The sequence below is a fragment of the Hyla sarda genome, chromosome 8 (assembly GCF_029499605.1).
Source record: "Hyla sarda isolate aHylSar1 chromosome 8, aHylSar1.hap1, whole genome shotgun sequence".
Lineage (NCBI taxonomy): Eukaryota > Metazoa > Chordata > Amphibia > Anura > Hylidae > Hyla > Hyla sarda.
This window is the reverse complement of record NC_079196.1, coordinates 163,944,754-163,969,126: the sequence shown is the minus strand read 5'-3', so window position 1 is coordinate 163,969,126 and position 24,373 is coordinate 163,944,754. Positions and strand designations below refer to the sequence as shown.

The following is a 24,373-nucleotide window of genomic DNA, read 5'->3' as shown; positions in this document are numbered from 1 at the left end:
ACATCTTATCCCCTATCCAAACGATAGGTGCAGAGTACCCCTTTAAAGGGCAACTGTCGCTAAAAAAAGATTTTTGAAATGTCATAGTAACATGTGAAAATTTTGATCAGTGGGGACACAGGTGCTGAACCCCCCTTTCTGATGACGTCACGTGGCATGAGCACTGATTCACAGAATGGCCCCCAGGAAGTCTTTGGATTTTGTGAGAATCCATACACTGCTTGCAACACTCTCGGAGCGGAAACGTGGACAAATGGGTACATACTTAGTTGAGCACTGCTACTAATTTGTTTTAGCAATCAGTCTCTGCATTAAGACCCCACCGATTCAAACACAGTAGTTATGACACTTCAGTTTTTTTCTCTTTTAGCCATAGGTACCTTTTAAAAAAGTTGACTTTGCTATTCATTTATACTATCTCATATGGATCCTGGATTAGTGTTTGTATATGAGATTCACAATCATGAAGGTTCAGGGTTAAAATTTCTCAACAATTCTTGCTGGTTTGGTGTCTGCACAGAGCTTGCTAGGTAAAGAAGTCTTTACATAGGATACTGTACTGTCATCTTACAATGTATTCAACAAACCACTTTTAAGAACTGGGACTTTGTTAAGACGTATGTTCGACAATAACACATGATTTGCAAGAAATTCATCCGAAATGTATTGAATGTGGTTGAGTTCAGGATCCAAGTCCTTTTACAAAAGCATATCAAACCACATATTTATGTCTTTTCTTCACAGGAAAGGGCCTAACCAAACCATTATCCTTCCTCGAACAAATTTTACAGCCGGCAGTATGTGTATTTGGGCAGACACCCACCAAACGCATGCTGCCAGTCTGACTGACAGTGAAACATGATTCATCACACCACAGAACCCAATTCCACGGTTTCAAAGCCTGGGGTCAGTGAGCTTTACACCATCCTGCCTAATACCTGGCATTGCACATGACAATCTATGCTTGTGTGCAGCTGTTTTAGTTATGGAAACCCATTTCCCAAAGCTACTGATGCACAGGTCTTGTGTATATTATTTCTAGTGTATTTATACAGAGAGAGTTTGTAAATCTTTAGGTGCAGGTTTATATTTCCTCACACTTTTCTGCAGGGACATTCTAGCTGTGATTGCTTGGTGCCAATTTGATGGATGAGAAAAGTTGAAGCAGAACTCCTCACATGTAAAGGGATAAGAAGAAGGCTCTAGCCTTTTGTAGTCAAAGCACGAACAGCATGCTCACTCTAAGCCCATCATATTACACTTTAATTGAAGCACAATAAGGCTTAAAAAAAACAATTTAACCAAATTTCCCTTTGTGTTTTAGTTTTTTCCTCCTTACATTCAAGAGCAATAATTATTTTCCTTTCCACACCAGACCTATTGTATGCTATTGTACTCTGTAAGGATACCTTTATTTTATAATAAAATCTACCTTTTTCTTCCTGCCAAAGGGAGGTTGTCTTTACAGTAAAATTGACAGTGGCCCAGATTTATCAAACTGTGTGAGCAAAAAAATAAAAATAAAAAAAATGGAGGGATCAGCTTTCACTGTACCAGAGCTCGTTAGCTGAGCTGTGATTGGTTGCTGTGGAAAAATCCCTCCATTTATTTATTTTTTTATTTAACAAAAAAGTGTAAAAATGTAGAGATTGAAACTTTCATAAGGGGAGGGACTTAACATATTTTTTTTTATTAAATTGGGGGACTATTGTAAGAAATCATTAGAATGTTAACCCCTTAACGACTCAGTTTTTCAGTTTTTGCATTTTCGTTTTTTTCCTCCTTACCTTTTAAAAATCATAACTCTTAATTTTCCACCTAAAAATCCATATTATGGCTTATTTTTAGGTGGATTCTACTTTGCAGGGACATTAGTCATTTTACCCAAAAATTTGTAGGTCCATATGGTTAAAATGATACCCTACTTATATAGGTTTAATTTTTCATAACTACACGCAGGAAAATGTATACGTTAAAAAATGTCCTCTTCTGATCCCTATAACTTTTTTATTTTTCCGCATATGGGGATGTATGAGGGCTCACTTTTTGCACCGTGGTCTGAAAATTTTATCGGTACCACTTTTGTTTTGATCGGACTTTTTAATCGCTTTTTATTCATTTTTTAATGGTATAAAAAGTGATAAAAAATACGCTATTTTGGACTTTGGAATTTTTTTTAAGTGTACACCATTGACCGTGCGGTATAATTACTGCGGAGGTAGTTGGAGGGCTTACCTCTCCTTCTATGTGTGCTCCTGCGCTGAGAATGATAAAGCCTGGCAGGACCAGGCATAAATATAACAAAGATAAACATATATGTGGTATTGCCAGGTGCGTATAGGATATTTTTGGACACTTTTTATACCATAACAAAAAAAAAATTAATAAAAAGCGATCAAAAAGTCCAATCAAAACAAAAATGGCACCGATAAAAACTTCAGATCATGGCGGAAAATATGAGCCCTCATACTGCCCCGTACAAGAAAAAACTAAAGTTATAGGGGTCAGAAGGACAATTAATTTTCGTGCATGTAGTTATGATTTCTTCCAGAAGTACGACAAAATCAAACCTATATAAGTAGGGTATCATTTTAACCATATGGACCTACAGAATAACAATAAAGTGTCATTTATACCAAAAAATTTACTGCATATAAAGGGAAACCGCAAAAATGTACAAATTTATGTTTTTTCTTCAATTTTTTTCCCCGTTTCGCTGTAGATTTTTGGGTAAAATGACCGATGACTTTCCAAAGAAGAATTGGTGGTGCAAAATAAAGAAAGCCCTCGTGTTTTTAGGTGCAAAATTGAAAGGGTTATGATTGTTAAAAGGTAAGGAGGAAAAAACGAAAGTGCAAAAACAAAAAAAACACTTGGTCCTTTAGGGGTTAAGGTGTTAACCTCTTAAGGACCCATGACGTTCCAGTAAGTCATGAGTCCACTCCCGGGGCATAGCGGGTCGGGCCCGGCCTCTAACAACGGCTGGGACCCGTGGCCAATAGTGCGCAGCACTGATCGCGGTGCCGCGCGCTATTAACCCTTTAGACGCGGCGTTAAAAGTTGAATGCCGCATCTAAAGTGAAAGTAAAACCATGCCGGTTAGCTCAGGTAGCTGTTCGGGATCGCCGCGGCATCCCGAACAGCTTACAAGACAGCCGGAGTGTTCTTACCTGCCTCCATGCTGTCCGATCGCCGAATGACTGCTCAGTGCCTGAGATCCAGGCATGAGCAGTCAAGCGGCAGAATCATCGATCAGTGGTTTCTTATGAGAAACCACTGATCAATGTAAAAGATCAGTGTGTGCAGTGTTATAGGTCCCTATGGGAGCTATAACATTGCAAACAAAATGTGTAAAAAAAAAAAGTGAATCAAGATCATTTAACGCCTTCCCTAATAAAAGTTTGAATCACCCCCCCCCCCCTTTTCCCATAATAATAAAAAAAAAAACAACAGTGTAAATAAAAATAAAACATATATGGTATCGCCGCGTGTGGAAATGTCCGAATTATAAAAATATATAGTTAGTTAATTAAACCGCAAGGTCGATGGCGTACGCGCAAACAAAATTCCAAAGTCCAAAATAGTGCATTTTTGGTCACTTTTTATAACATGAAAAAATTAAAATAAGTCCGATCAGTAAGTCCTATCAATGCAAAAATGGTCCCAATAAAAACTTCAGATCATGGTGCAAAAAATGAGCCCTCATACTGCCCAATAAGCGGAAAAATTAAAGTCAGAAATGACAATTTTAAACGTATAAATTTTCCTAAATGTAGTTATGATTTTTTCCAAAAGTGCGACAAAATCAAACCTATATAAGTAGGATATTTTAATCGTATGGACCTACAAAATAGTTGTAATTTTTACAGAAAAATGTACTGTGTAGAAACGGAAGCCACCAAAAGTTACAAAACGGCATTTTCTTCTTCAATTTTGTCTCACAATGTTTTTTTTTTCCGTTTCGCAAAGGTAAAGAGGAAAAAAACAAAAATGCAAAAAAGGAAAAACCCCGGGTCCTTAAGGGGTTAAAGGTGGTAACACATTGGGGAAGAGGAGGACTACTCGTGTCAACAGCACAATAGACTGAGATTTTTACTTCACAAACGAGTAACCTCACAGGAACTTGAGCTTAGAGCAATGACCGGTCTCCTCTATAGCAGAAACTGAAACTATTCCAGCAAGTCCATACAAACAGAGCAAATGTATTCATCTGACATTACAGTATGCTTTTACCATTTGTACTCAATATTTCTTGCAAAATTTGCTAAAAATGAAATAATATAAAAAGCAGCACATTAATTTTAACATCACATGGCCTTACCTAAGAACAGCTTAGCCCGAAGCTATAGAGCATGTGTATTTCTTCTCATGAAGATGCATAATAAACATAATGGATAATTTTCCTAAATAGCAATAACACTGGTAAAGACTCTACTGCATAACTCAGTTTCTATCCGTATAATGCTTCCTGATTGAGTTTCCACATATCAAGTCAACAAATCACACATGTCTAGGTTCACAACATTTTGCAATTTTTATTGTCCTGCGACACTACAGCTACTTTTAAACGGAGTCGCAGGCTTTTTTTTTTTCTTTTTTAACCCTCTGTGCCCGGGCTGCCAAGCGAAACAAAAAAAACTTTAAACTCTCCTTCCTATGTTCCCCCGTTGCGCTGATATCGATGTCCCGTTCTCCGGTCCCCGACTTCTTTCGCTTCCTGTAAGTCGAAGAGTCACGCGACACTCCAAGTATCACCGGCCGCAGCAGTGTCCCCCTCCGGCCGTGATACTCTGAGCATCACGTTACTCTTCAACTTACAAGAAGGAAGCCCGGGCACATAGGGTTAAAAAAAAAAAAAATGCACCGGAGTACTTCTTTAACCCCTTAAGGACTCAGCCCATTTTGGCCTTAAGGACTCAGACAATTAAATTTTTACGTTTTCATTTTTTCCTCCTCGCCTTCTAAAAATCATAACTCTTTTATATTTTCATCCACAGACTAGTATGAGGGCTTGTTTTTTGCGCGACCAGTTGTCCATTGTAAGGACATCACTCATTATATCATAAAATGTATGGCGCAACCAAAAAACACTTTTTGTGGGGAAATTAAAACGAAAAACGCAATTTTGCTAATTTTGGAAGGTTTCGTTTTCACGCCGTACAATTTATGGTAAAAATAACATGTGTTCTTTATTCTGAGGGTCAATACGATTAAAATGATACCCATTATTACATACTTTTATATTATTGTTGCGCTTAAAAAAAAAATCACAAATTTTTTAACCAAATTAGTACGTTTATAATCCCTTTATTTTGATGACCTCTAACTTTTTTATTTTTCCGTATAAGCGGCGGTATGGGGTCTCATTTTTTGCGCCATGATCTGTACTTTTTTTTTTATACCACATTTGCATATAAAAAACTTTTAATACATTTTTATAATTTTTTTTTTTATAAAATGTATTAAAAAAGTAGGAATTTTGGACTTTTTTTTTTTTTCGTTCACGCTGTTTACCGTACGGGATCATTAACATTTTATTTTGATAGTTCGGACATTTACGCACGCGGCGATACCAAATATGTCTATAAAAAGTGTTTTTTTTTACGCTTTTTGGGGGTAAAATAGGAAAAAACGGACGTTTTACTTTTTTATTGGGGGAGGGGATTTTTCACTTTTTTTTTTTACTTTGACTTTTACATTTTTTTTTTACACTTAAATAGTCCCCATAGGGACGCAGGACGTAATTGTACGTCCTGGTGAGGTGGTACTTAACGCACCAGGACGTACATTTACGTCCTGTGCATAACCGCGGGGATCGGAGCGATGCCCGTGTCATGCGCGGCTGATCCCGGCTGCTGATCGCAGCCAGGGACCCGCCGGCAATGGCCGACGCCCGCGATCTCGCGGGCGTCCGCCATTAACCCCTCAGGTGCCGGGATCAATACAGATCCCGGCATCTGCGGCAGTTCGCGATTTAAATGAACGATCGGATCGCCCGCAGCGCTGCTGCGGGGATCCGATCATTCAGAACGCCGGACGGAGGTCCCCTCTCCTTCCTCCGTGCGGCTCCCGGCGTCTCCTGCTCTGGTCTGTGATCGAGCAGACCAGAACAGAAGATAGCCGATAAACACTGATCTGTTCTATGTCCTATACATAGAACAGATCAGTATTAGCAATCATGGTATTGCTATGAATAGTCCCCTATGGGGACTATTCAAGTGTAAAAAAAAAAAATGTAAAAAAATGTAAAAGTAAAAAAAAAAGTGAAAAATCCCCTCCCCCAATAAAAAAGTAAAACGTCCGTTTTTTCCTATTTTACCCCCAAAAAGCGTAAAAAACATTTTTTATAGACATATTTGGTATCGCCGCGTGCGTAAATGTCCGAACTATTAAAATAAAATGTCAATGATCCCGTACGGTGAACGGCGTGAACGGAAAAAAAAAAAGTCCAAAATTCCTACTTTTTTAATACATTTTATTTAAAAAAAATATATAAAAAATGTATTAAAAGTTTTTTTAATATGCAAATGTGGTATAAAAAAAAAGTACAGATCATGGCGCAAAAAATGAGCCTCCATACCGCCACTTATACGGAAAAATAAAAAAGTTAGAGGTCATCAAAATAAAGGGATTATAAACGTACTAATTTGGTTAAAAAGTTTGTGATTTTTTTTAAGCGCAACAATAATATAAAAATATATAATAATGGGTATCATTTTAATCGTATTGACCCTCAGAATAAATAACACATGTCATTTTTACCATAAATTGTACGGCGTGAAAACAAAACCTTCCAAAATTAGCAAAAGTGCGTTTTTTCGTTTTAATTTCCCCACAAAAATAGTGTTTTTTGGTTGCGCCATACATTTTATGATATAATGAGTTATGTCATTAAAAAGGACAACTGGTCGCGCAAAAAACAAGCCCTCATACTAGTCTGTGGATGAAAATATAAAAGTTATGATTTTTAGAAGGCGAGGAGGAAAAAATGAAAACGTAAAAATTAAATTGTCTGAGTCCTTAAGGCCAAAATGGGCTGAGTCCTTAAGGGGTTAAAGACACCAAATTAATATACATTTAATTTTTTTTCTTTTTTTTTTACTATAAACCTTTTAGAGATACTGTGGTTCACAGCTGTTAAGCCTACCAGCCTTGTAGTCATAATTTTTTTTGCCATTTGTCACTGTTATCCAGGTACATATGATCTAGTTGCATTGTTAATCTGAACAGATGATCAGTAACAATCAAAGGGGTACTCCGGGAAGTTAAGAAAAATAAAAGCCACCACAAAATACCTGTTCTGTGTCCACTGTAGGTATCAATGTGTTTTTTGCAGCTCCTTTGGCCCCTGTTGTCTTTTCCTTGTTTGCAGCACAGACTACAGCTCCCTGAAGTCAGTGCAGCTCTGTGTAATGGCTGCCAGCCAACTGCTTTCACCATCTGTTCACACTGCAGCTCACACACTGTACAGGTCTTTTCATCCTTCCTCCAGCAATAAATCATGTTATGCTTTGAATGGCAGCAGTTAGTGAGAAGATCTACACCACTCTCCACTCAGCTTCTCTCACAGCACAGAGAGGAAAGGGGAGGGGGAGCTGTGGCTGTGAAGCCAGGAATCACATGGTGCTTGTCTCTCTGTAAACCCCTCACTGACCTAGCCCCACCCTCCTGTCAAGACAGTTCCCTGGAGTACCCCTTTAAAACTTATCTTTATGGGACTAAAACAACAGTTTCTACTGTTTTGTTCTAAGTTTTTATAATAAATGCTATAAGCATATCCACCAATGTAATTCAATACAGTCGGGGAGAATTGTCAAAACCTGTGGAGGAGGAGTGATGCTTTTGCCCAAAGTAACCAGATTTCTTCTTTTATTTTTAAAAAGGCCTTTGAAAAAATATAAGAAACAATCTGATTGGTCACTATGGGCAACTGCTCCTCTCTTCCTCTAGGCAGGTTATAAGTCTCCCCCTGTTTGTTAACAGAAAACATTTCTAATCAGTTTAATTTTCAATCAAATATTTTTAAATCTTTGCAGCTGTATAATAAAATAATGTATAACGAGATGTAAACAAGTAGAACAATGTATGCACTTTCAACTGCCAACTAAGAGTAAAAAATACTTAAATGCTGGTTAAAAACAATTTACAGGTAGCAGATTTGTTGCAGAAAATTTTGTAATGGTCTCATTTATCTGAATGGGGATCTCCATAGACATGAATGGAGGGGGCATGGCTTTGATGTCACCAACTGTTTGTCTCTCCAGCGCTGGATGAACCTCTAGATATGACGCTGAGCATGTGCACTCAACTTCTTTGGTCGACCATGGTGGGACCTGTTCTAAGTAGAAACCTGTCTTGTATGGTCTTGCCCAGCTCAGTTTCAGGGTTTTGGTAATCTTAGGGCATTGGCATCTTTATGTAAAGCAACAATTCTGAATAGCTCTTTGCCATGAGGTGACATGTTAAATGTTCAGCAACTTGTAATAATGTGTGAGAGCTGAACACCAAATTTAAATGGGCACTTTTAGATTCAAAAATGTTTTATATGTCCCCAGCTGGACCGGCGTTAAAAACCATTTACTTTAATGAGCCGAACGGAGTCAAACGGTGACTCCGGTCGGCTCATTTTTGATCCGTATCCGGTTTCCTGACTGGACCAAAAACCGTAGTATACTACGGTTTTAGGTCCGGTCACAAAACCGAATACGGGTAAAAAATGAGCCCACCGGAGTGACCATTTGACTACGGTCGGCTCAATAAAATAAATGGATTTCAGTGCCAGTCCGGCTGTGGTACGTGAGCACCCAGTTTTCCCCTCCCTCAGCTGGATCTGGCAACTGTAGGCTGAAAACAAGGTAAATGAATGCAGCCATAAATATATGCTTGATTTGACAAACTGAGGGTCCACCTGGCTTGATATGCCTGGGCTGCCTGCAGGAAATCTACTTCGGACTGTATATTTAGTCTGTCTATGCTTTAATTATTCCCAGCTATAGCTTTCCCTTACAAACAGTTTCTTTGCAGTTTTCAGCTTGTGACCCAACAAATGATAATTCAGGGATCTGGTGGGAAAACATTAAATAACAGGAAAAACTAGAATCAGGCTCTTATAATTACAGCTGTAAAAAACTGAGTAAGTGTACTTTGTACAACTCCTATCTTATCACATTTTACCAAGGGAAACATAAACCAATCAATCATTGAGGGAATATATTTACTTCCCTTCAGAAAGGGTCTAAAAGTTTATGAAATATGACCCCGGATCTCAACCCAACTAACTATATCAAAGCCTGTGCAGAGGAAGAGTTGACCAGTTACCCATAGAAACCAGATTGCTCCTTTCATTTTTCAGAGGCCTTTTTAACCCCTTAAGGACCAATCCCATTTTCACCTTAAAGGAGTACTCCAGCGCAAAATAGGATAGGGATAGGGGATAAGTTATAGATCGCGGGGGGGTCTGAGCGCTGGGGCCCCCCGGGATCTCCTGGACGGGGCCGCGGCAGTCTTCTGGAAGTGAATTTTCGTCCCCAGCAGAAAGCTGCGGCAGACACTCCCCCTCCATGTATCTCTATGGGATTTATGGAGGGGGGCGTGTCAGCCGCCGCATCATGCGAGGACGGAATGCCCCCTTTCCTGTATATTGCCGCGGCCCCATACCGAAGATCGCGGGGGGCCCCAGCGCTCGGACCCCCCGCGATCTATAACTTATCCCTTATCCTTCGGATAGGGGATGAGTTATTTTGCACTATAGATGCCCTTTAAGGACCAGAGCGTTTTTTTCACATCTGACCACTATAACTTTAAGCATTAATAACTATGGGATGCTTTTACTTTTCATTCTGATTCCAAGATTGTTTTTTCGTGACATATTCTGCTTTATGTTGAGGGCTTTCATATTAGAAATACCCCACAAATGACCCCATTATAAAAACTGCACGCTTAAAAGTATTCAAAATGACATTCAGTAAGTGTGTTAACCCTTTAGGTGTTACAGGAAAGTGAAGGAGAAAATTCAAAATCTTCATTTTTTACGCATGTTCTTGTAGACCCAGTTTTTGACATTTTTGAAGGGGTAAAAGGAGAGTGCTCTGCAGGCTAACTACAGTGCTCAGAAGAGAAGGAGTCACATTTGGCTTTTGGAAAGCAAATTTTGCTGAAATGGCTTTTGGGGGGCATGTCCCATTTAGGAAACCCCTATGGTGCCAGAACAGCGGAAACCTACACATGTGACACCATTTTTGAAACTACACCCCTCAAGGAATGTAACAAGGGATGCAGTGATCATTTATCCCCAAACAGTAATTCCAAAATGTTTTGAACAGTGCGCTGAAAAAGATTTTTATTATTAGAGCCTACTGTTCCAAAAATCTTGAAATCACCTTTGGGATCTAAATGCTCACTGTACCCCTTCATACATTCCTTGAGGGGTGTAGTTTCCAAAATGTGGTTACATGTGGGGGGTTTCCACTGTCCTGGCACAATGGGGGCTTTGCAAACACACCAAGCTCCCGACCTCCATTCCAGCCAAATCCACTCTCCAAATAGGCTGATGGCGCTCACTCCCTTATGAGCTATGCAGTGTGTACGCACATCACTTTACGTCTGTATATGGGGTATTACCATACTAGAGAAAAGATGTTTACTAATTTTGGGGGCCTTTTTCCTCATTTATCACTTGTGAAAATAAAAGTGAAGGGCTACACCAACAGGTTAGTGTAAAAAACAGACACCTGTAGGGTCTGAATGCTCACTGCACCCCTTGTTATATTCCTTGAGGGGTGCAGTTTTCAAAATGGGGTCACTTGTCGGTTATTTTATTTTAGTTTTTAGGTCTGAACCTCTGTAACAGCCATTGTGGTACAAATAACAAATTTATGCTTCTAATGTGCATGGTGCTCCCTCACTTCTGACCCCTGCCATGCACCCGCAAAGCACTTTACGTCCACATATGGGGTATTTCCATACTCTGGAAAAGTTACATTACAAATTAGTCTTTTTCCCCCTTGGTTGGGGGAAATTGGTCTTTTTTCCCCCCTTGTACCTCTTGGGAAAATGAAAAAAAATGGGGCTACAGTAGCATGTAAGTGTAACAAAAAAATATATATATTTACACTAAAATGCTGGTGCAACACCAAAATTTTCATTTTCAGAAGGAGTAAAAGGGGAAAAAGCCCCCCCTAAATTGTAAAGCAATTTCTCCCAAGGACAGAAATACCCCATATGTGGCCCTAAATTGTTGCCAGACAAATGCGACAGGGCTCAGGGGTGAAAGAGCGCCATGCACATTTGAGGCCTAAATTAGTGATTTGCACAGATAGTTGCAGAGCTTTACTTACATGTGGCGTACCAAAACGCCACAGTTCGTAAATCTCCCCCTATTGCAGTGTTTTCCTGGTTGCCTCCAGCTGTTGCAAAACTGTGACTCCCAGCATGCTGGGAGTTGTAGTTTTGCAACAGCTGGAGGCAGCCTGGTTGGGAAACACTGCCCTACTGTGTTGATCCAGAGGAAGGCAAAAAAAAAAAAAAAACCTTATGAGGCAGATGCCAATTTGCCCTATGCCAGGGGAAAAATTCCTTTCCGACTCCAAATATGGCAATCAGAATAAATCCCCGGATCAACGTTCTTGGGACTTATTGGGGATTATTAGAACCAGGGACAGAAAAGTCCCTGAATTGCCAATGCATCGGAAAAGCGCTGTACATAGCCGTGGTCCCAAGCTCATGTACAACATCACCAACACATTGGAAAAGAACAAAAGCATTGTACAACACCGCATCCAGGCTCGTGTACAAACCATGGGTTAGTTTGGGGAAAGATAAAATTGGGGTTAATTGTAAATTTAGTACTCCAAAGATGTATGATACGCCTTGAAGCATTTCCTGATGCAGAGGCCTGGTTTTTCAGGACAGTTGTCACACTGGAAAATGGTGTCCTTTCTTATCCCTTTTTTGAAACATACTCTACATTTTTCTGGGACTGTCCTTTTTTTCCCAGTGTGGGGGACCTCTCCTGGAAAATGTTGCACTGGTACAATACGGGAGCCTTCAGTTCCAGAGGTACTTGGGCCCGCTCCTTCCTGGTTGCCAAATGTTCCCATGTTGCCAGCGATTCGATGTAGTACAAAAGTGTTGTACAATGCCGTCTGGACCATGTACAACGCTATTCTTTTGTACCATCTTCTGGTTTTGCGCATAGCGCTATATGGTTTGAGGACTTGATCAGAGAGATCAACTCCTCCCATATACTGATTGTAGTCCAGGATACAATCAGGTTTGATGACCAGTGTTGTGGTACCTCGTACAGCGACAGGGGTACTGCCATTACCGTGAATGGTGGTCAGCAGAAGGACTTCCCTCTTGTCCTTATATCTGATCAACAGCAGATTTTCACAAGTAAGGGCCCTACTCTCACCCCTAGGGATCGGTGGTAAATTTGACGGAAGGCCTCTGTGATTTTTACGCACAGTGCCACAAGCTGCAGTGGCTCTGGCGGAAAGGACTTGAAAAGAGGGATGCTTGTATAAAAGTTATCCACGTAGAGGTGGTAACCTTATCCAGCAGTGGGTACATCAGTTCCCACACAATTTTCCCGCTAACTCCCAGGATGGGGGGGGCATTCTGGAGGTTCAATGCAGGAATCCTTCCCTTCGTACACCTTAAATCTGTAAGCGTATCCTGAGGTACTTTCACAGAGTTTGTATACTTTTACCTTGCCCTTTTACTGGGAATGTATTGGCGGAAATGGAGTCTACCTTTGAAACTAATAAAGGACTCTTCAATCCCGACCTCCTTTTTGGGAGGGGGTGTAGGCCTCTGCAAATTTACAGGGGGGACAGGGAAACTTGTACGGTGGACAGGGAAACATTGCACGGTGGACAGGGCTACTAGTTTGGGGACCTCTACTGGCTGTGCCCTGCAGCGGACACGCCGCCGCCTTCTAGGGGGCTCATCATCAGTAGATGATTAAGAGGAAAAAAAAGTAGGAAGCTGGGATCTTCCTCTTCCCCATCACTGACTCAGTACCACCTCCCTCCTTCACTGCATGATGATTGGTGGTGTCCGAGACATCACCAATCTTCATTTATTCTGGGTCCCCAGGTCACTAGGGACCCGAAAACGAGCAGAATCGCTGCGATTAGATGGTAAGAAGTTCCGTCCAATCGCAGCAATCGCTGTTACAGGAGGGGGTTTAAATCCCCCATGGGCGATGTGGGAGGATGGCTGCTGTTAGAAAACAGCAGTCATCTTCACCCGATCACCGCATCTCCCGACACGGTGATTCAAAACAGTCAGGACGTAAATGTACGTCCTGGTGTGGGAAGTACCTCCAAGCCAGGACGTACATTTACGTCCGTGGTCATCAAGGTGTTAAAAAGAAAGGAAGCACTCTGATTGGTCAACTTTTCCGCTGCACAGGTTTTGATAAATCTTCCCGTGTGGATCAAGATATATAGAGGGGGTGTGGCGGCATGCTCCCTGGACCCCCCGTGATCTAAAACTTATGCACTATCCTGCGGATATGGGATAAGTTTTCCAGCTCAAAACTTTAACCCCTTAAGGACCAGGCCCATTTTGGCATTAAAGTGTACCCGTCAGAACCAACAAAAAAAAAAACTTTTTTTTTTTTTTTTTTTATATATATCACTCAGTACCTAATCCTGACCATGTACATCTAATTTTTATGTGTGTAGCACCTTTATTTTTTTTTTTTTACACTTTTAATTTAACTCACTAGTCTAAATTCCTCTCAAATGGAGGGGGCGTGGCCTCACTGTGCAGGTCTCCGCCCCCTCCCTCAGTATGCTGTTTGCTCACATCTCCCCTAGCATTAGCAAAACTACAACTCCCAGCTTGTCCTTACTGACAGTAGCGGGACACAAGCTGACAGTGGGAGGATGTTTCCTCCAGATGTGAGCCCTGCACTCACAGCTGTCAATCAATGAAGTGTGTCCATGACGCATGGACACAGCAGGACTAATCTGTGTCCAAGCAGGTGGGGGGGGGGGGGGCAGTTGTTTGACTGGCTTTTTCAGTATGAAATACTGAAAATTTTCTAATGAAAGCAATTGCAAAACGTATTTGTTTTGCATGCTTTACAACATAATCAAAAAGTGTTTTTTTTTTTTATCTGACAGTGCCCATTTAAGGACCAGGCGAATTTTATATTTGCATTTTCATTTTTCCTCCTCACCTTCTAAAAATCATAACTCTTATATTTCTATCCACAAACCTATATGAGGGCTTGTTTTTTGCGTCACCAATTGTACTTTGTAATTACATCACTTAATTTACCATAAAGTGTACGGCACAACCCAAAAATTATTATTTATGTGGGAAAATTGAAAAGAAAAACAGCAATTTAGCACATTTTGGAAGCTTTTGTTTTTACGGTGTATACTTTATGGTAAAAATTATGTTTTCTTTCTTCTGTGGGTCAATATGATTAAAATTATACCTTGATTTATACTTTTCTATAATTGTACCACTTAAAAAAAAATCTAAAACTGTTAAAACAAAAAGTTAGTATGTTTGAAATTGCCCCATTTTGACCACCTATAACTGTCAAATTTTTCCATATACAGGGCGGCATGAGGGCTCATTTTTTGCGCCGTGATCTGTAGTTTTTATCTGTACCACTTTTGTTTAGGTTTTACTTTTTTTTAATTAATTTTTGGGAATAAAATGTGACAAAAAAGCAGCAATTTTGGACTTTTTTTTTACGTTTAAGCCGCTCACCGTATGGCAGGGGTCTCAAACTCAAATTATCTGGGGGCCACTGGAGATCGCGGCTGGGTGAGGCTGGGCCGCATGCGCTCATCACATATAATGCCCCCATCGTGCCCCCAGATAGATATGACCCCCATCAGGTAGGGCTCCCAAGTAGGTGTAGAGGTCACAGATAAATATGATCCCCATCACTGATGGGGGAAATAGCTATCTGGGGGCCTGTCTACCTACTGGGGAGCCATACCTGATGATCAGAGAGATATTACCCCCGGCAGGTGGGGCTCCTATTTAAATTATATTTATGTATTATGCCCCCTAAGAAGCTAGGTTACCGTTAGCCCCAGGTGATTAGCAGGTCCACCCTATTGAGTCATTAGGCAAGCACTGCTACACACAACTTACTAGTGGTGTTGCTAGAGTTGGTGTCACCCTGTGCAGTAAAAAATGGTGTCACCCCCACCAAATGTAAAATGTTGACAAAAGATATATATCGAAAGTAATCGCTACAGCCCAGATTGGACATATCAGACATGATATAAGTAACCCACAGGTCTTTATGTCTTCTCTATAATCTTTCCTTATCTAATTTAGGTACATACCGCTGTGACTTCTTCAAGCTAAATTTTCTCTCTGCAGAACTTGACACCCAGATGGCTCCTTACTTCATCAGAAGATTCTGATCCATATGAAAACAATGATTCACAGTTAGTCCACTATGGGATGTTAGACAGTACCAGAGAGTACAATGGAATCACAGGGGGGTACACAATTAAAATATAACTTTTATTCAGACACGTGCTAAAAGCATAGGCCCCACAACAAAAATAAGCCAGTAAGGTAATTGGACACCAGATCTGTAATGTGCAATACAAACCGCATGAGACAGGGTGCGTCTGTATTGAGGGATAAGGTCGGGGAGAGCAGGGTCAAAAATTGACAATCACTCTAGAAATCCCTGTCGGGGAGATGTGGTGAAGTCTACCCCTGCTCCCACAGGGACTGTCGGAGCACTCGCCCTAGAAAGGGCGACCCCTGTATATACGGTCCGCTCAACCGCTGGGTCCGGCTAAATACTTTGATTCTACTAGTTGCTGACAGCGCTGCGCTCTTATCCTGAGCGCTGCCTAGTAACGAGTGACGCTCAGCGCTGAGAGACGCGTCACCGGAAGTCAGGCGTCATGACCGGAAGTGACGCGCGGCGGCTAGTGTGCGCACGCGATTTTCACTTAAGACACACAAATACAGCATGGGTGTCCGCGGCAGGTAAGCCAGGACACCGATTGGCTGAATGCACTGCCCACCACTGTGGTAGTGCACCTAGGGATACCACCACTGCGGCAGCGTTGGTAACCGTGAGTAGCCACCTGATGGCAACATTGCCACCAGGCTAATAGAAGCATAAGTTGTGGCACCAATATTGCATAAACCGCATAGGTGCTCAAGCTACATGTGCGCTCACGCTTTTTTCCCCCCACTATTTCCAACTTTCTGTTTTTGTAATTAGTTTAATTATTGGTAATATTTATCCTTGTACTGTATATTGCCTGGTTAACCCCTGAAGAACCCACCGATGTGGTTGAAACGCGTCAGGTGCACCAGAACAAGGGCTATATTTTTACTGCCAGGGAATTCTAGGGCGTAGTCCAAGGGGTAGATCGGGGCAGGGGTCGCCCTTTCTAGGGCGAGTGCTCCGACAGTCCCTGTGGGAGCAGGGGTAGACTTCACCACATCTCCCCGACAGGGATTTCTAGGGTGATTGTCAATTTTTGACCCTGCTCTCCCCGATACTATCCCTCAATACAGACGCACCCTGTCTCATGCGGTTTGTATTGCACATTACAGATCTGGTGTCCAATTACCTTACTGGCTTATTTTTGTTGTGGGGCCTATGCTTTTAGCACGTGTCTGAATAAAAGTTATATTTTAATTGTGCACCCCCCTGTGATTCCGTATGAAAACAATAATTAATATAACACTGACAGTCACTGTTCCTCTGAATATAATCCTAACACATACTGAGCCCTCTGAATACTATACTATCACACACTGCGCCTTCTGAATACTGCCATACACTGCAGCCTCTCAATATAGTACTGCCCCTTCTGAATATAACTACCACACACTGTGCCTTCTGAAGATACTATCACACACTGCATCCTCTGAATATAATATTAAATATTATTTCACACTGCTCCTCTGAATATAATATTATTAAATATTATTACACACTGCTCCTCTGAATATAATATTACACACTGCGCCCCCCCCCAACCCTGATTACTGTGCCTCATGTTTGCATCATCCCCCTCATTACTGAGCCTCTTAGGTGTGATAATGCAGTGATGCAGACAATAGGAGGCACAGTAATGTGTGGAGCACACATTTTGAGACCGAGAAACGTGGGGGGGGGGGGGGGGGGGTAATGATGCAGACATGAAGAGGGACAGTAATGTGGGGGAGGGGGGTGATGCAGACATGAAAAGAGAGAGTAATGTGTGTGTGTGTGTGTGTGTGTGGGGGGGGGGGGGTGATACAGACATGAAAAGGGAGAGTAATGTGTGTGTGTGTGTGGGGGGGGGGTGATACAGACATGATGGAGCACAGTAATGGTGGGGGGGGGGGGGTGATGAGGATGATATGATTAATATTGCTGCTAGTGGACGGCACAGCTGACAGGGGGCAGGGTGCTGAGCGGCCATGGTGTCTCCCACCACTGATACTTACATCTTCCTGCAGCAGCTGATGGCGAGCCTTCTTTGTGGGGATGCGCACGATAGGTGACGTCATCACATGCGCCGCGCAGGACGTTAGCATCCCGTTGTCTTGCGCTGCAGATGCAATGATGTCACCAATCACGCACACCCCTCCAACAGGGGGATGTAAGTACTGTAGCAGTTTGCCAAAGTATGTTAATTTCTTCCGGCATTTAGCACTGATTGCCGGAAGCAGGGCTAAATGCCTGAAGAAATCACCTGCTCGGAGCCTGGAACTGCATGTCGGGTGTAACAAATTCCAGATCCCTGCTGTGGGACGCAAACATTCGTTCCATTTTAGACCCGTCATACGGGATAACTAACAATATATTTTGATAGTTCAGACTTTTACGCATGCGGCGATATAAAATATGTTTACAACATTTTTTATGCTTTTTTTGGGGGGGGAAATGGGAAAACGCATGATTTACATTTTTATTGGGGGAGGGAATTTTCTTCAATTTTATTTTTTTTTATACTTTTTATGTCCCCATAGGGGATTATTTATAGCAATCATTAGATTGCTAATACTGTTCAGTGCTATGCATAGGGCATAGCACTGATCAGTGTTTTCGGCAATCTTCAGCTCTGGTCGATCTCAGACCAGAGCAGAAGACTCCTGAAGACGGACGGAGGCACACGGGGGGGACCTCCGTCCGCCATTATGGATGATCGGATCCCAGCGGCAGCGCCGCAGGCGATCCGATCATCCATTTATAGTACCGCGCTGCCGCAAATGCCGTGATCTGTATTGATCACGGCATCTAAGGGGTTAATGGCGGACATCCGCGTGATTGCAGATGTCCGCCATTACCGGCGGGTCCCTGGCTGCTGATAGCAGCCGGGACCTGCCCCGCATGACTTGAGCACCGGTACGATGCATGCGGTCATGGCGGAGCGTAAATATACGTCCTGGTGCGTTAAGTACCAAGGCACCATGGCATACATTTACATCCATTGTCGTTAAGGGGTTAAGGATACAGCATTTGGGCAGAAACTTGAGAATGGAAAATAAAGAATTTCTACAATATTTAAGAACCATACAGTATAGATTAAAAACATAGTTTTAGGTACTATCAGGTATCGCATGTGGTTTGTTGCTCTATCAACAAGAATTGATTCTCTATGCAAACTAAATTATGCAAATTTTTATACTGGGACAAAGAAAATATCTTTTCTACAAAATTATTTCTAGAGAACGGCCGAAAAGTGTGAAATGCAGTAGCTTAACACCAACTTGGGCGTAATCACTGGGCGAAATGGGGAACGTACTGAAGAGATCAATTGTACTATTCACCAAATAGTCTATAGGATGAATAATAGGCAAGATGATAATGGAAAATAGTGTTAGTATAATAAGTGATCCTGAAAAATGTACTGGTTCTGTATAAAACTACAAAAACAGTGTAATGTAAATGACTATCTATCTATCTCTATATCCACACACACATATATACACACATACATAAATCTCAATGGCTGACATTTATCATTGTCTTTAGACAGTTTTTTTTGTCTAGAAAAGGCGCAAAAAAGGCGCAAGCAGAGTTTATTTGCACGTTTTGATTTACACATTTCTGGTGATTTTGAGTTGCAATCCACTGATTTTGGCATGGAAGGATTTTATGAACTGCGCTTTTTGTGAAAAGGCGCAAAGAAGGGCGCAAAGCCACTGAAAAGTCTAAAACTACACCAGCCCAGACTTAGCTTAGCTTTTTCTGTGTATGTGAAGAGAGAAATTTCAAAAAATGTGACCTGCACAAAATTTATCAAATGCTCTGTGACCAATTTAATAAATTTGATGCTCCTACATATTACCAGCACACACAAAAAAAAAGGTGTAGAAAAATGCTTCACTTACACCTACAATGATAAATGCTTCACTTACACCTACAATGATAAGGCCGGCCAATGTGTGTATGTTCCAGCATCACTTCCAAACACTGAAGATATTAACATGAACCTTGGCACACATGTTACTAATACGTCAACAACAAACATAGGATAGGTAATTTAACCCTTACTCACCCCCATTTGCCAGGGTCAGGATTTTTGTTTAAAGTCCCATACAAGTCTATGGGAAATATATGTTACTGCATAATTTCCAAACAGATGGAGATATTTCGATAATACTTGGTCACATGTTACTTATATGTCAAATAAAAATATGGGATAGTTAATTTAACCCTTAACTACCCCCATTTGTGAGGGTCGGGGTTTTTGTTTAAAGTCCCATGCAAATCAATGGGAAACGTATGTTCCCACATAACTTCCGTACGGCTGGAGATATTTCAATAATACCTGGTACACATATTACTTATATGTCAAATAAAAACATATGATAGTTAAATTAACCCTTACCTACACCCTTATATAGAAGAAGGGTTTGTTTCAAGTCCCATGCAAGTATATGGGACTTCCAGTACCTTACTCCACAAGCTCCGCATCTCCTGGTGAATGTGTCAGTCAGGCTTGCAAGCCACACACAATCTCACAAAGACATACCCAGTGTTTAAGCCCCACCCCTTTTATTCTCTACTCTTTTTTGCATCAATCTGGCTTGCAAATCACACCCAGTCCCACAAAGCCATGTCCCCTTCTATTTTCAGCTTACAACATCTTCATCACAAATTAGTCCCACAGGGGGACGGGATATGGGGTTTGGATATGACAACAATATATGGAGGACAGGATATAAAGTCAAAAGCTTCCTCCTTTGTTGATTTTCCTCCCCAACAAGGATTAGGAAGGAAAAACCGGCAACGCCGGGTACTCAGCTAGTAGGTAATAACATTTACAATGAGATCACATTTGATCCAGCGTTTTCAACAGCTGGACATCACCAGTTTGGAACTACCAGTCAATAGTGAATTTGACCCAGACTCACGGTCATCAGATTATTTATGCTATGTTCAAACCTTGGAATTTCCGTGTGGAAGATTCCACTGAAGCCGAGTCCTGTTGAATTCAATGGGATTCTGCTGTACTGTGCACACGTTGGAATTTCCTTGCCAGAAGTTTCTGGCATGAAAATTCCAACTTACATGTCCACAGAAAGAATGAACCTGTTCATTCTTTAGGTGGACTCAGCACGGAATGCATTAGCATCTATGAGACGGCGCATTCCCCTGCAGCATATTCCCCCACCGGCACATTATGCTGGTGCCCGCCAGTCTGGAATGTCCGCACAGAGATTTTCCGTGTGGACATTCCCAAGGGTGAACACAGCCTAAGGGTACATTCACACGTGCATATTTTCTGCTGCAGATCTGCTGTAGTAGATTTTGTTACTCAAACGGAGACAATTTGCAGCAAAATCTGATAAATAAATAAAAAATATATATAATGTACCCTTAGGCTATGTTCACACAGGGGGGGGGGGGGGGGTCTGCTTGGAAAATCTTTGCACAGACATTCCCCTGACAGTGGAGCACCAGCCCAATATGCCGGCACTAGGACCGCTCATAAATGTGCCTTCTCATAGACGGCAATACATTTCTGTGCGGAGTCTGCAGAAAGACTAGACATATCTATTCTTTCTGCGGACACCGGAATTTGAATTTCCATGCAAAATGTTTCCTGAGCGGAAATTCTGCTATGTAAACTGCGCACCAGAATCCCATTGAAATCAACAAGACTCTGCTGCTGTGGAATTTCGTGCAGAAATTTCATTGTGTGAACACAGCCTCAGGGTACGTTTACGCTGAGATTTTCCTACCCATTGACTTCAATGAGTAGAAAAATCAGCAAAAGAAAATCTGCATCAAAATACGCATGTGATCATACTCTTATTTAGACCTTTTATTTGGAACCATTCACGCAACCATGTGCTCGAGCATTAAGATTCATAGGGTTTAGAGGAGCCACAGCCAAAAAAAGGACACTATTAAATACAAGAATATGACATTAAGGCCCAGATTTATTAATATGTCCAAAACTATCTGGATTTGCCCATAACAACCAATCACATCTCAGCTTTCATATGTTAATAAGCTCTGGTGAAATGAATGATGAACTGTGATGTTGCTATAGGCAAAAGTAGAATATTTTGGTTTCAAGCAGTTTAATAAATCTGAGCTAATGTCTTTATAACAATTCCCCTCTTTAGTCTAGAACAATAGTGACTCTAGAGATTGCCATAATGAGCCGCATGCCCTGGTGGTTCTTTTCTTTTTAACTATTTTTGGTGATAGAGTTACATCAGTTTAAGTGGGAACATAATATGTATAGGGCTTCCTTGACACCAAGACTGCTGGGACTATCGTAGCATAAATAATCCTGGTGTAAGTAAATCAGAAGGTTGGAGTAAATAATACATCCCTATAGCTTCACCAGGGAGTAGTCTGTGTTACTGATAACCATTCTTCTATAGTCAGCAGATTCCCCACCATGTAAATAAAGTGCACAGATACCCAGAGACTAATGAGTCTGGTATATATTAGAAGGAAAAATAAGCTGCATGTTCTGTGCTCACTCGGATGTAATATAGTGTGGTGTCCCGGTACAGGACATGTCCTGTCCCTTTTGTCTGGAGTCCCCTCAGCCAGAGTCCCTCCATGCTAATGAGCTCTCCTGAAGGGCTAACCCCTAGTAGCCTCTTAAATATGTAATTAATATAGGATACCTCTGTATAGGACCTTAGAGGACACGTGCGGTAGGACCATTACCCTAAGGAAACCGCATCCTGGCATCATGACAACATAGGGTTAATACCAGCATACCCTACACTATTACCTGCACCACCCAGTCACCACAATAGTCACCAAGGACATTTTCCAGCACAGAATACTAAACTATTCTACAGTTTCCATCTAAATATTAGCATTTTATTACCCATCAATTTATCAGCAGTGCAGTGTCAGACTAGGAATCCTTGGGCCTAAGCAAGAACGTGACTGAGGGCCACAACATTTACACAGAACACATGCACACCCACTCTTATAGCAACATAAGCTTTGTTTACAGCTTTGTACACACAGGATGTATCATCAATGAGATTTATTCAGTTATTTGGGAATCATACAATAAGAAGTAGACCCTAGTTACCAGATGGCTTAAACTTCGTTCTCATGATCGGTGAAGATTCAAATGTTTTTCTTTGGATAGGGGACAACTTTTAACCCCTTTAGGGCAGAGTCACATGAGGTGCATCCGCAGCATATTTCACAGTGCAGATTCGCGGACAGCAGTCACGGAGGGACTGCAGAGCAAGCTCCTGGCTGTGGCTGAGTAGCTATGTGTGTCCACTCGTAGTGGCGGATTACCCGCTGTAGAAATCCGTCACTACCAGCGGGCACACAGAGCTACCCGGCCACAGCCAGGAGCTTGCTCTGCAGTCCCTCTGTGACTGTCGTCGGCGCATCCACATCTGGAAATACCTAGGGATCGACCGATATAGTTTTTTTTTTTAGGGCCGATACGATAATCCTTGGAGGTTAGGGCCGATAACTTATACCGATATTCCGGTATAAGTTATCGGCTATTTAACCCCCCGCGACACCGCTGCAGATCATTGATTTAAAGCGGGCACTTTAAATCAATGAACTCCAGCGGCTTTTGTGGTGCCATAGACCGCCACCGCTTCTCTCCCCCTGCCTGTCCGGGGGTCCTGAGTCCTATCACCATCAACATCACAACCCCCCCCACCCCCCCTCCGCGACCCCTACTGCGCCGCACCCCCCCACCGCACCGCCCCGGCCCCATTGCCTCCCCCATCCCCGGTTTTATAATTACCTGTTCCTGGGGTCCACTCTACATCTGGCTCAAGTTGCGTCCTCTTGAGCTGTCACTGTGCGCACTGACGGTGACATTGCGTCACGTCACTCGTCATTGCGCACAGCGTAACGCAGGACGCAGCAGGAGCCAGAAGTAGCGTTGACCCCGGGAACAGGTAATTATAAAACCGGGAATGGGGGAGGCAATGGGGCCGGGGCGGTGCAGTGGGGGGTGCGGTGGGTCGGTCGCCGGGCATTATCAGAATATCGGCAAGGTAATTGCCGGTACAGATAATGCCCAAAATCGTGATTATCAGCCAAACCTACACTTAAGAAGACTGCTGTTTCCTTATCTGCTTAGCATCTATTCTATTTTATTTATTTATTTATATATATTTTTTTTAAGTGTAGACAGCTATGATCTGCATGTTTGTCCCAGCTGTGTGATACACAGCAATAAAACATTCATGTGCAGTATCAGTATACCCATTCATGGAGATCAGTAGGATTAACTCTCTCAATTCACCTTAACCCCTTAAGGACACAGCCCATTTTATTTTTGCATTTCAGTTTTTTCCCTTTTCTTCTTAAAAAATAAATAAATAAATCACAAATCTTTTATATTTCCATCCACAAACCCATATGAGGGCTTGTATTTACGTAACCACTTTGTAATGACATCCCTCATTTTATCATAAAATGTATTGCAAAAACAACAAAAAAAATATATTATTTGCATGGGGAAATTGAAAAGGAAACTACAATTTAGAAAATTTGTTTTTGTTTTTATGCTATACACTTTATGGTACAAATGACGTGTTTTCTTTATTCTGTGGATCAATATGATTACAATGATACCCATGTTTAGATATTATTATTGTACTGTGATTCTAACTTTTATTAGGGAAGGGGCTTATTCACATTTATTAACTTTGTTTTTTAAGCCCCCATAGGGCTAAAAAGAGCTTTGGTTCAGCATTGAGCAATGTTATTGGTGCTCTGCTGCTCCAGCCTGTGCAGACAGCAGGGGATCACCATTCAGATGGAAAGGAGGCAGGTAAGGGCCCTCCCACCGTCCTCTCAGCTGATCAGGATATCACGATGGTCCCAATCAGCTACGTTGAGCTGGCAGGACTGTTCTTAGTTTTATTTTAGACATCGCAATCAACTTTGATCGTG

The 24,373-nt window shown here is 41.7% G+C and overlaps 1 protein-coding gene across 7 annotated transcripts in view; it reads right to left on the bottom strand.

The window, feature by feature from the left end:
* Positions 1-24,373, bottom strand: part of CARHSP1 (calcium regulated heat stable protein 1) — a 97,863-nt gene that overhangs the window by 58,066 nt on the left and 15,424 nt on the right. For 4 of the 7 annotated variants that reach the window (XM_056533728.1, XM_056533729.1, XM_056533726.1 and 1 more), the window contains exon 2: positions 15,327-15,403. The exons of the other annotated variants lie outside the window; for them this stretch is intronic. The gene's annotated coding sequence lies outside the window, so the exon portion shown is untranslated. The remainder of the gene's footprint in view (positions 1-15,326; positions 15,404-24,373) is intronic. 7 annotated transcript variants of the gene reach the window in all.